Genomic DNA, 13,928 nt, shown 5'->3' with positions numbered 1-13,928 from the left:
GATGGTTTGGGGGCCTCTGAGGGGAACAGAAGGCAAACAGGAGCCTCCAAGAGAAGACGCATGTAAAGGGAGCCATCATCCCCCCCGCACACTAAAGCCTCCACACACCCTGCTGCATCCTGGCAAGGTGCCCCCCTGGCTCCCCCTCCCCCTTTCCTGCTTGGCAGGAGCTGTGGGGAAAGCATGAGGCGCCTCCAGCCCCAGTCTTGTTTCTCCCGCCCGGAGTGAGCTGCTCACCTTCCATGTCCAGTCAAATAGTTTTGAGGTCTGTATGAAGCTGGCTTAAAGGGGAAACACACCTTATCTCTAAAATCCCAGATTCTGGGGTAAAAACTGATGTCGTTTGACCTCAGATTCACAATACAGAGGTGGAGATGCACTGAAACCACTGTAACTGCAAGTGTGTCTCTCCCCTATGGCCACTTTGTTTTCTCAGTCCCAAGAAATAGAAATATCTCTTTGGGCAGCTTTATGGTTTTTGGCCTGGGGCTCGTTTTTTTCTACCCATCAGCTACAGAGGTGTGCCCTCTGCTTTTTCCCAATGACCTTCAATACGTAATTTGTAATTTAATATAAATGCCCTAAGATATTTTAATGAATAATTAAATTGCTGCTAAGCTGTGCACTCTGCGCTCCCCAGCATTATTGTAAGAAGCCAAGGCATTGCCTTATTTTTCCCTTCATCACTGAGACTTCTCTATTTGCTGTGCTTGCTGCTAGCCAGTTAGGTGTCTGCCATGGCACTTGTCTTCCCTTTTCCATTATTGCTGCAGAAGGAGCATTCACATTGGGGATGGGAACAATGGGCAGCCCTTGGGTCCAACAAGGACCCCCACATTTCTAAGGACAGAGATGGAGAAGATACCAGTCATCATAATGTCTATATGCTAACCATCAGGTTCAGAGACACCATGCGTCTGAAGAGCAGTTGCAGGGGAATGACAGTGGAAGAGAGCTGTTGCTCCTATGCTTTGCATAGACATCTTTTTGGACTTTGAGCTGATCTTATGCTCTTAAGAATGCTACCTCCAGTTTAGAAGATAAAGAGTGGATTTTCAGAACCAAGTGCTAAAAAGTCTGGATTCCTTTAAATCTTTTACAGCAGGAACATTTTGTTGTAAAGCTAAAGAAGAACAAAGCAATCATAATGCCAAAATACAATTTAAATAACATGCCAGAAGAATATAAACATCCAATAAGGAACAGATTTGAGGCTTCACACTTAGTTGATAGAGAACCGAAGAACTATGGATTGAAGTCAGAGACATCAGAGAAGTCAGGGAAGAATGCAAAAAGACAATACCTCTACTTAAAAAGAGAGAAAGACCCCAATGGATGACTGACGAAACTCTTAAAATGGTTAAAGAAAGAAGGAAAGCAAACGCAAAAGGAGATAGAAACATGGTCAGAACTCTAAATGCAATAATACAGTGACTAATAGGTAGGAACAAACAACTATTACAATAGTTATTGTATAGAAATGGAAGAGGACCACAAAAAAAGGTAGAACAAAAGCCCTATTCCAAAAGATTAGAGAAATTAAAGGGAAATTTAAACCAAGAGTAGGGATGTTAAATAATCAACGGGGAACACTCTGACTGACTGAGATGAAATAAAAGGAAGATGGAATCAATACACTGAATAACTATATAAAAGAGATGCAAGGATGACAAATTTATTCACGGAGGAACTGTATGATGAAGAACCAGAAATTTTAAAATGTGAGGTGAAAGCTGCTCTTAAAATACTTGGAAGAAACAAATCACCAGGAACAGATGGCATACCAATAGAGCTGCTACAAGCTACTGAGACTGTATCTGACCAAATTTTGACAAACGTTTGGCAACAAATATGGAAAACTAAACAATGGCCCACAGACTGGAAGCATTCCATATACATCCCAATTCCAAAGAAAGGGAATCCCAGGGAATGCAGTAATTGTTGAACTATTGCCTTAATATCCCATGCAAGCAAACTAATGCTCAAGATTCTACAACAAAGGCTCTTACCATATATGGAATGAGAATGCCAGATGTCCAAGCTGGATTTAGAAAAGGAAGAGCTACCAGAGATCATATCGCAAACATACATTGGATAATGGAATGGAACAAGGAATTTCAGAAGAAAATCACCCTGTGTTTTATAGATTACAGCAAAGGAGGTGTGAAAATTGGAGAGAGAAATATCAGTAATTTAAGATATGCAGACGATACCATACTACTAGCAGAAACCAGTAATGACTTGAAAGAATGCTGATTAAGGTTAAAGAAGAAAGCACAAAAGCAGGACTACAGCTGAATGCCAAGAAGACTAAAATAATGACAACAGAAGATTTATGTAACTTTAAAGTTGACAATGAGGACATTGAATAAAGACTTGCCATGTAGATGGGTGAGCAAGTCTGTGTCTTATAGGGTAGGGATAAAGTTGGTGACAATATCTCATTCTGCATGCTCCCATGAGAATCAGTTTATCAGCAAATGGACATGTTGTATGGCAGTGGAGGTCAGGTTACCCACTATAATAATAAAATACTGCATTTCTTCTCTCATGTAGCTTCTAGGTTAAATACAAACATTATACTGTGCATAGCAATTATCTTTTAAAAGTCATTTCTTTTGCATTAGAGTAGAGGCAACTGCACTGGACAGAAGCATACTATCAGCAAATATAATTCCATAATTGAATTTTATGGAGTCTAGAGAGTAGAAATTAGAAGAATTTGAAAGGGATGGGATAATGAAAGCCTGCATGAGAATACCAGCTGCCTGTTCAGAAGACATAATATATGATTTTTGTAAATTGCTTTTGTTAGCATCTACAAATTATATATGTATTATTGCCTTTGGCAAACCTAAAGATAGTTAAAGAGAGAAAGGAAAATTCTTATCTTCTTTATTACCTTAGTTGGTCTCTCACAGTGCTGCACTACTGGCACAGTGCTGCATTGAATGGAGTTCAAATGCCCACAACCTCCAAACTGGGGCTAACACTTTAAAACTGGAAATGAAGCAAGCTAACACCCCTCTTCATTGTTACTCATGTGATGGGGGCTCCATGAGTACAAAAAGCTGTGGAGCTGTACCATTGCCCCTGCCCCTGACATTAATTGGCCTTTCCACCACTGATGTCTACACAATGAGTGTGGGTGTATGCAAACTAGAAGCATAAACATGAACAGTTTTAGACTTCATGGTCTTACAGAAGCCCCCTCCTTAGATGGCATTATGTATGGAAATGGACTGCCTTCAAGTCGATTCCGACTTATGGCGACCCTATGAATAGGGTTTTCATGGTAAATGGTATTCAGAGGGGGTTTACCATTGCCTTCCTCTGAGGGTGAGAGGCTGTGATTGGCCCAAGGTCACCCAATGAGCTTCATGGCTGTGGGGGGATTCGAACCCTGGTCTCCCAGGTCGTAGTCCAACACCTTAACCACTACATGTATTATTAAGTATGTGTAAGCCAACCCTACTGCATTTGTGGGCCTTCCTGCTTCTTTTACTTGGTGGGGCCCTGGATGACTGCCCCCAAGTTTTGTCCTGTTGGTGCATGTGTAGGCTTCCATGACATCAGAAGCCCCATGTGACTAAGTGTCCCAATTCTGTGAAAGTTTATTCTTTAGGCTTCACTTTTGTAGACATCCATGCTTAATGTGTCATAATCTAGCACACCCAGAGAAATCACCAATCCTTGAATGTTATGCACACCACCCCCAGTGTCACGTCCATAATCATACGTTGCAACCTTCTGCATTTTTTAAGAGGCCTCTGGTTGTTAGGTCAGGGATATAAATACCCTCAATAACTCCTCCTCACTTTTTAAGAGGCCTCTGGTTACCGGGTTAATTACCCATCTCCTCATACTCAGAGCTACCCCGCTCTTCCTGGCGGCTGGTATTTTTTCTCTTTTTTTTGAGCTCTCAGGTCCTCCCGCACGCAGGCGTGTCCGCATCAAACCCCTATTAGACTGAGCCTGGTGGAGATGTCTTCCCATATCATCTATTTCCGTAGCCCACGGTGCGGCTCACGGCGCGTCCCTGGAGAATAGGTATTATTAGATTAATGTTTGTTAGACATATTTTTGCGTAAAAAAAACTTCAAACGAATACATTTAATTTAAAAATATTTTAATTAAATCTAAACGACAAGCAAACCACTAAATTTATCAGATACTTCCCACTTAACAATTCTGCAACACAATTCTGCAGTCTCCTGTACTTGCGGTACCCCCTTCACGTGAATAAAAAATTAATGGGCTTGTGTGCATCTACCAGTCCTGTCTATAGCTGGCAGCAGTTTCAGATGCAATGTAAAATTCTCAGGTTTGGGCATGGGAAGAGCTGACTGGCAGGGGTGGGGAGAGAAAAAAATCCTTTATCCCATTCATGTTCCTGCAACTCACCTCCCTCCCCAAGGACTTGCATCACACTATAAGGTTCCTGTTCCAGGCTATATAGAGCTATGTGCACTAGCACCCCTCACAGGGGATGGGGGTGTGCTGCAGCATTTTGTTGCATGTTCCACTTGCATTTTCTAATAAACCTTTGATCGTTACGTCTGACGGAGGATCAATTGTCAGAACACACTTAGAATCCTCCATGTGACTGGGAAGCCTGTACTATCAGGGTTCCCAAGTGCATGTGTAATATCCTGTGGGTTTGGGAAGGGTGCTCAGTGTGTCTGCCCTAATACCAGAAAGCAGCAGGAGTCAGAAAAACGTCAATAGCTGCATTTATTGCTGAACAACAGATCAACAACTCAGCAGTTAGGACTTGCTACATAGGTAAGACTAAAGTTCCCGCTGAGCTATGGAGGGAACTCCACCCAAGTATTTCTATTTAGAGGCCCTAGCCCCCACCCCCACCCCAAATGTGAAGAACCCCTCTTCAGACATTGGGAAGGCCAGGGTAGTGTATATAAGGACAAGTATATTGAGGTTATAGCACACATGCTTGGCCTCTTACATGAGTTCTGACATTAATGCCTTAATTCAGGGCCAGATTACAATCTTTGTAGGCCTTTTGTAGGCTCTCATAATTGATTGTAGGCTCCCAAGATAGATCTGTAGAGAAATATTTACATTGTATAAGTCCAGGGTTGCCATATTCCACTTCCACAAATCCGGGCAGGCTAATTTGCATATTATGCAAATATTTGCATATTAATATTTGGATTGTCCAGTTGTTTTGTTTTTGTGCCTAGGAATTACCACCAAAAACTGGGGAAAGATGTGAGAAATCTTTTTTTTTTAATTACATTTTCAGCCTTAAATGCCTAGACTCTAGTTTCCAACACTATGGAATATTGATTGATTGATTAAGAGGATTTATATCCTGCCCTTCTGCTGTTAAAAACAGAGCTCAGGACAGTTTACAGATATAATAAAAACAATAAAAATACACAATCAATATAAAAACACAATGAAAACACAAAATAGCAACAAATATAGTCAGGGCACCAGTCCGGTTAACCATTACATATATGATATATTTCAGAGATGTGGCGGGTGGAGAAAAACAAGAAGCCAAAATGTTAGAAAAAGGAGTCTTTCACATCACATGCTCAGTTCAAAATACTGTAGCAGCAAGTTTTACAAGTTCCTCCAGTATTCCACTGGTGCAGGCACTCAGACATTCAAAGTATCTGTAAATTTCGTAGGTTTTATTTATTTATTTATTGAATTTATTAGTCGCCCATCTGGCTGGCTGTCCAGCCACTCTGGGCGACGTACAAAATAGGCATACAAAACCTAGACATTAAAAAACTAAAATCAAGCCAACCCCAAAAGCCTGCCTGAAGAGCCAGGTCTTCAAGGCCTGGCGGAAACTCATCATGGAAGCGGCATGGCGGAGATCATTTGGGAGGGATTTCCACAGGATGGGGGCCACAACTGAAAAAGCCCTCTCTCTAGTCCTCACCAGTTTGGCTGTTTTGACTGATGGGATGGAGAGAAGGTCTTTTGAGGCTGATCTTGTTGGGCAGCATAGCTGATGATGCTGGAGGCACTCCTTTAGATAGACTGGGCCTAAACCGTATAGGGATTTAAAGGTCAAAACCAATACCTTGAATTGGGCTTTGCTTAACTCAAAATTTCTTCTCCCTTTGATCAACCACATCTACACAGGTTCCACCTCCCTACTCATAATGAAACTGGGCCTGGAAGTGTGCAACAACCCCACACATACCTTGCTAATTAGATTACCAATGCCAGGATGTCTGTCTTATCGACTACTCTCCTGCTCCCCCCTCCCCACCAGGCATCATGAAAGACCCAGTCCTGGATGCGAAAGTTGGACAGTGAAAAAAGCTGATAAGAGAAAAATCCACTCGTTTGAAATGTGGTGTTGAAGGAGAGCTTTGTGCATACCATGGACTGCGAAAAAGACAAATAATTGGGTGTTAGAACAAATTAAACCAGAATTGTCACTAGAAGCTAAAATGATGAAACTGAGGTTATCATACTTTGGACACATAATGAGAAGACATGATTCACTAGAAAAGACAATAATGATGGGAAAAACAGAAGGGAGTAGAAAAAGAGGAAGACCAAAGAAGAGATGGATTGATTCCATAAAGGAAGCCACAGACCTGAACTTACAAGATCTGAACAGGGTGGTTCATGTCAGATGCTCTTGGAGGTCACTGATTCATAGGGTCGCCATTAGTCGTAATCGACTTGAAGGCACATAACAACAACAAAATTACAATTAGTAATTAGTGGAGGGGTCATGAATTTTTTTGAGCTTACAGAGGGGGTCCCATACTCATAAAGGTTGGAAACCACAGCTCTAAGCAGTTTACAAAAAAAAAGACCACTGCAGAAATAACAGATAAGTTGGGAACAATTTTTCCAAATATCAACATTGCTAGATCTTGCCATATTTGGAACATGTTGTAAAGGGAAATGCTGTTTTTCAAAGTTGAAATGTATAAAGAACTATCTTAGTTCAACCATGGGACAGAAATAGCTATCTTCACTTGCACTACTATCAAGAATGAGCTTTTTCAATAAATGAAATGTGAAGGTATAATCTGTGATTTTGCTAACAAAAAAAGTCACAAAGTTAATGTTTAATTTTGCATTTAATCTAAGACATATTATAACTACATGTTGTTTGTTGAGTAAAGTACTACATCTAACAATAATTTGCTTTAATCAAATTTATTTTTTTGTAGGCCCTATGCTTTTTTTTTATAGGCCCTAGGCACTGTGCCTATTGTGCTTAAAGGATAATCCAGCTCTGCCTGAATTGGGCATTAGCAGTTACTGGGGTGGTGAAGGCAGGATGACTTTACGTGTGTGGCTGGTGGACACCAAGTGTTGCTGCTGCCAACCAAGACGGGAAGAAGCAATGCATGGGGAGTGTGGGGCAGGCAAGGTGCCGCCAATCTGCCTCTCCTGCCGCTGCACCATCACTGTGTGCCCCACCTCTGTTCCCATGCCTCGCGCATCTCCCTCTGTAAGTGGCAGCATTGCTCAGTGTCAAGCGCCTCCCTACCAACCACTATTGCTGCTGGTGTATTGCTTTCTTCTTGTGATTCACACAATTGGGCCTTTTTTCAAAACAGAGGTTAGCTTGTTTGGGAAAGAAGTAATCTGAAGTGGACCAAGGCTTTATGGGATGTGGATAAAATTCAGACATACAGCCAGACTTACCCACTGAGCCTTGTAGGCAAATTCTAGAGCAAACTGGTGAATAAACATGTTTTTTTTTAAAGTCCATTATCAATTGGAACAAGCCTGTAGCTTAATAAGATTCTTTTATCAGAAAAAAATGCTGCCCTTTAAGCATTAGTGTTCAGTAGCCTAGATGTGTTCTGGACTATTTCCTCCTAAACATATTAGCTTGAGTTTTTCCAAGTTGAATCTCATTTGGTTAATTCCTGTTATTTGTCTGCTTCTATTTGTTTTCCTATACTTTCTGTGAATACAGCCCAGTCTCCCTCTGGGATTGTATTATACATGAATCTATTTAATGTGCTTTTAAATATCATTAGTGGCAACAGTTCATGAGACAGGATGCATCCTGACCATTGCATGACCTTAGCATGAATACCCTTTAGCCAAACTATGATGTCTGCTTTGCACACAGTCAAATTTCTCAGCCCTCATAAGAGTACCACTGCCTAAGACTATTTGCACAATCCTCCCCCACAATTCTGTGGGGTGGTTTCTCAAGCACTTCAGTGAAGGCTAAATATACCAGTTTGAAAAAAGTGATCTTTTATATATTTATTTTTGGATTGTTTTTTAATACCACCAACTTGGCTGAATACAATTATCAGGTTGGTTTTACAGCATATCATGTAACAACAACCAAAACCATAAGGAAAATACATCAATAAACAGGGGCAGCCCATCTATTTAGGCAAACTAGGGTGCCAAGTTAAGGAGGTGGCGACAAATTGGAGGGAAAAATACAAATAAAATAATACAAATAAAATAACGAAGATGTCATTATTTCAATTCTATGTAACAATAATGAGATTACTTTGTCAGTACAAACATTCCTGCTTGTCTGATAGAGCGATCTCTCCCCCCCAAGCACTGTGGGGATGATTTGGGGGGGCAAGGGGAGGAGAGGGGGGAAGCCATGATCCACTAGTGGGAATCCTTGCAATGGCTCCTGCTAGCAGGGCAGTTAGTTGAATCAGTCATTATTTCAATTCCCATACACATACAGAGGAAATATGAATTATAATAAATAAGGTGGTCCAAAAAAGAAAGGTAAGCGTTAACCAGGGCCTTTTTAAGTGGGGAGCACAGAGGGCAATTGCCCCCAGGCCTCACATACGAAGGCGGGCTCACACATGGAAAGGGGCCACATTAGGCTTGCCAGGTCAGAAGCATCCCAAAACCTGAGATTTCAGGGGCGGGCCCTAGTGATGTCATGGAGTAGGCCCCAGTGATGTCATGGGGCAGGCCCAAGTGATGTCACAGGGCGGGCCCAAGTGATGTCATTAAGCATGATACATTAAGCATCAATCACAGATGCTTGGAGCATACAATTAAAAAAAATATATGATTGGAAATTAAGATAGAAATCTTAGCTAAAAGATGGAGTCTGGATAGGGAACATTTAATCTAGCCTACTTGCTTTCGGCAAGAAGGGTTTAAGTGCCCTCAGGCCAGGCCAGTCACCAGAAGGCCACTGTAGGAAGAAAGGAGCCTAGTGTTATGGAGATGTTAGATGGGAGCATTTGGGAGTAAAGATGGATGCCCCTGAAGGCTGCAATTCTAAACACACTAAGAGACTAAGCCCCATTGAACTCAACTGGACTAACTTCTGAGTAGATATTGTTTGGATTGTGCTGTAGGTAAAGCTTGACTAGGGATCCTCTGCAAAGACACCCATATCCAAGCAGGGTTGGCAACCCCCTGCCCGGAATGCCCTGCCCTTATCTTTTAACGTGGCTGCTCCAAACCTCTTTACACATTTGACCCTTCACTTCAGAAAGAGGTCTGATAAATGAGTAAGAGTAAGCAGATTCTCTACCCTTTCTGGCTACCCTGTGGGCTGCTATAAACTCCCTTTGACAGCCGTCCCAATCCCAGTGAATAATAATTGACAGAGAGAAAACACACATGATTTGGTCTACCTTCACAGGCAGCAGCTTGGGAACCACAATTGCAGCCACACTTTCAAATATGTGAATTCTCTTTTACCACTATTGGTCAAGAAACAAACTGCCATGCAACCGACAAGGTGCATCATCAATGGGTTTTAGGGGGTTGAGCTGAGCACATGCAACCACTGCTGTTGCTTCGATGGATGTAAGGGAGTGAGGTTGAAGGTAAATGAAATGCAAACGAAAATGGAAAATAAAAGACAGTGATGCTTTCCTAAATGCAATACCATACCAAACACAACAAGATTCCTATGAGTAAGGCAGAAAACTTAGCATCCCACAACCAAAACTAAAAAAATCCTGGCAGCCAGTCAGTTAATGCAGAATGCTGCAGCACGATTGCTGACATGAGTGAGATCCTATCAGCACATAATACCTCTGCTCTGAAATCTGCATTGGTTGCTAATTTGCTACCAGGCCAAGTTCAAGCTGTGCTTTCCATGTTATGGGTGCCACATAGTACTTGTTCTGCTCTTGTAAGAAATCAGTCATGTAAAGTGGCAGCATTTCGGATACTCTGTTTATAGGGTTTTCGTGATAAGAGGTATTCAGAGGTAGTTTACCATTGCCTTCTTCTGACTTTGGACACATACTTTGGACACATAATGAGAAGACATGATTCACTAGAAAAGACAATAATGCTGGGAAAAAGAGAAGGGAGTAGAAAAAGAGGAAGACCAAACAAGAGATGGATTGATTCCATAAAGGAAGCCACAGACCTGAACTTACAAGATCTGAACAGGGTGGTTCATGACAGATGCTATTGGAAGTCACTGATTCATAGGGTTGCCATAAGTCTAAATCGACTTGAAGGCACATAACAACAACAAAGTGGCAGCACCTACGCTTTGGAACTCCTTGCCTATTGACATTAGGCAGACGCCTCTTTTCAGCACCTGCTAAAATCATTTTTGTTTAGGCAAGCCTATCCAGGCATCTAGAAACTATTGTGTTTTTAAATCTGTTTTTAACTCTTTGTTGGTTTTATTATTTTGAATGTTTTTAAATACATGTCTTCAACTGTTTTTGTCAATAATTTCATTGTTTTAATTCTTTCTGTAAACTGCTTTGAGATTTTTTACAATAAAACAATATATAACTGTTGTAAATAAAATACATGAATAAATTTTGGAGTCACTGTGGCCCTTGAGTCTCTTCCCACTTTAAGGAACAAAGGAATCTGCCTTATACTGACTCAGGCCATTTGGTACCACTTAGCTCAGTACTGATGACATGGACTAGCATTGGCTCTCCAGGATTCCAGGCAATAGTCTTTTCCAGAAGTTGAATTTTGGACCTTTCCATGCAAAGCATATGCCCTACCAATGAGCTACAATCCTTCCTGTTTAAAAAACGATCTTTTAAAATTGTTCTTTTCAATTCACTCTTGAATGCACATCATACATAGGGCAGATCCACACCATTCATTTAAAGCACATTCAACACCCATTTGAAGCACATGAATCCCACCACAGAATCATGGGAACTGCAGTTTGTTAAGAGTGGTGAGAACTATAACTGAGGGGGAAATGACACTTCCCAGGATTCTTTAGGGGAAGTCATGCACTTTAAATGCGAGTTGGATGTGCTTTAAATGTATTGTGTGGATCCACTTAATAAATTTTGCCTGCATGTTGTTGTTGTTGTTATGTGCCTCCAAGTCTATTACTTATGGCGACCCTATAAATCAGTGACCTCCAAGAGCATCTGTCATGAACCACCAGATCTTGTAAGTTCAGGTCTGTGGCTTCCTTTATGGAATCAATCCATCTCTTGTTTGGCCTTCCTCTTTTTCTACTCCTTTCTGTTTTTCCCAGCATTATTATCTTTTCTAATGAATCATGTCTTCTCATTATGTGTCCAAAGTATGTGCCTGCATGTAAATTGTTTTAATTAATTTTTCAAAATGGAAATGAGCTATAATATGTAGTGGGTGACCATCTGTCAGCCTATCTGCCCCTCAGGATGAAAACAGTGGAGAACCATGACCACCCCAAGGAAGAAGGGCATACTTAAAATGTACTGTATTGTACAACCATATTGTGAAATCGGATACTTATTGGGACACAGTATGAAGAAATATTTATATAAGCGTGACTATCAAATATGTTTATTATTTACACAACCTGTAAAGATATTTATAGTGCAATCCTATGTTTGTTTACTCAGAAGCAAGTCCCAATGTATTCAATGGGGCTTACTCAACCAAGGAAAACTGCAGCGTCAAGTGATAAGGAACTTGTTCTTTTAACAAGCCTTTTAAGTTGAGACCTTGTGCCAGTCTGTGTCTGTGTTGAAATTGTTTTTTAAGATGTTTTTAAACCTTTTCTTTTTAAAAAAAGTTTTTAAAGCTTTAAAAATGTTTTTAAAGATGTTTTGTTTTAATATATTTTAAAGTCTATTTTTATGATTTTTAAAGTGTTTTTAGTGCTTTTGTTTGCCGCCCTGGGCTCCTACTGGGAGGAATGGGGGGAAGATATAAATCAAATAATAAATAAATAAATAAAAATAAATAAACTTCATTCACCCAACCCAAAATTCAGAATCATGCCACTTTAAGCTGTTTTGCAACTGTTTATACTTGTTTTATGGTTATTGGTTTGTAAAGGGATTTATTTCTTATTGTGAGCTGCCTTGGTTTCCAATCACCAACCCTACCTCACAGGGTTGTTGGAAAGACTCCATACACACACACACACACACACACTTGCAGCTGTAAAAATACATCCCATATAACCAGAGCCGCCCCTAGGCACCAGGAAGCGGGGCAGTTGCCCCGGGCCCCGCGCTTTTGGGGGCCCCCGTCCTTGGCGATCTGCATATAAAAGCAGCAGCTGCGTCCTCCTCACAGCCGCAGTAGCAAGCTGAGGGGAGTGTAGAAACAAGCCGGGAGGAAGAGGGGCAGCGGCGGTCTCCTGACGGCCATGGTAGTGAGCCGGGAAGGAGAAAACCTTGCAGCGAGAAAAGCTAAGTGAGTCTACAACAAAGGCTGCAAAAAACGGAGCTGCAGCTGAAAAATACAAAGCTGCCGCCAACGAAGGCTGCAAAAAAGGGAGCCGTGGCCGCAAGCTCCTAGCAGCCAAAATACAAAGCCTCCGCCGCTGCCTGGAGGAAAGGATATATAGAGAGAGAAAGAATGTGGGGGGGGGAACTATGTTTTTGCCCCGGGCCCCGCACATGCTAAGGGAGGGCCTGCATATAACAGTTTATTGTCAAACCAGTTGGTCATTGCAGAACATTTTTTTAAAAATCAGTGTTAGTTTCCTACATAATAAAAATTGTGATACCTAGGTAAACCCTGCCTAATTGCTTTAAAAATAGGATTGGAGGGGGAGAGAAAGATTTACAACACAAACTCAATTATTTGCTATGTTTACTCAAAAGTCCCATTAATTTATAGCACAATCCTAACCGTGTCTACTCAAAAGTAAGTCCTAATGAATTCAATGGGGTTTATTGAAGGTACATGGGATTAGCTTTGCTTTACTCCCAGAAAAGCAAGTACTGGATTAAATACTTTCATATTGCAAAGGTTTTCAATGCACTGCCCTCTGCATCAGCCCAGGGTCTGACTCTTGCACACAAGAGAAAAAAAACTTTAAGCCATATTCTTACTTACTCAAACTGAAAATCTCAAAAGCACCATTTTCTGACATTGCAATGAAGTCTAGGCACTGCCTTGGTCAACAAATCACAACCCTGGCTTCACTTATTGGCTACAATCCTGAAAGGGCGGGGTTACAGCTAGGAGCTGCTATTACAGATCTGTTGAACAGATTTAAGAGTCGTGGGGACAGTGGCTAATGTTTTGGTGTATATCTCAGGAACCAGACCACCTAGAAACATAATTGTTTTTTTAAATTGAAGCTGAGAGTCCAGTGATTAGGGTGAGGCACCCAGAAACCTGAAGGGACCCCCAAAACATTGAGAATCTGGCTGAAAACCAGACACCTGGTAACCCTAGGCCACATGAATGTTGGCATTGCTGAATTGTTGCCAACTCTTTTCTTTCAGAATCCCACTAACTTGAGCACCATAAACCTAACGGAAAAAATAATAAAACAAACCTTGCTGTTGGTAGTATCCTTTTGTCATGACAGCATGAGCAAGATAGTTTCAGCCATAGACAGGGCTAATAGTAGCAACCCAGCCCAACCATAGTCATACTTTTAAAAATTATTATATTTATATATTTTTCCTTCAAGGAACCCAAGGCAGCTTAGATGGTCCTCCTCCTCTTTTCCATTTTATCCTCACAACAACCTGTGAGGTAGGTTAGGCTGAGAGTCAGTGACT

Source organism: Rhineura floridana, chromosome 4 (genome assembly GCF_030035675.1).
Source record: "Rhineura floridana isolate rRhiFlo1 chromosome 4, rRhiFlo1.hap2, whole genome shotgun sequence".
NCBI lineage: Eukaryota > Metazoa > Chordata > Lepidosauria > Squamata > Rhineuridae > Rhineura > Rhineura floridana.
Note: the sequence above shows the minus strand (reverse complement) of the source record.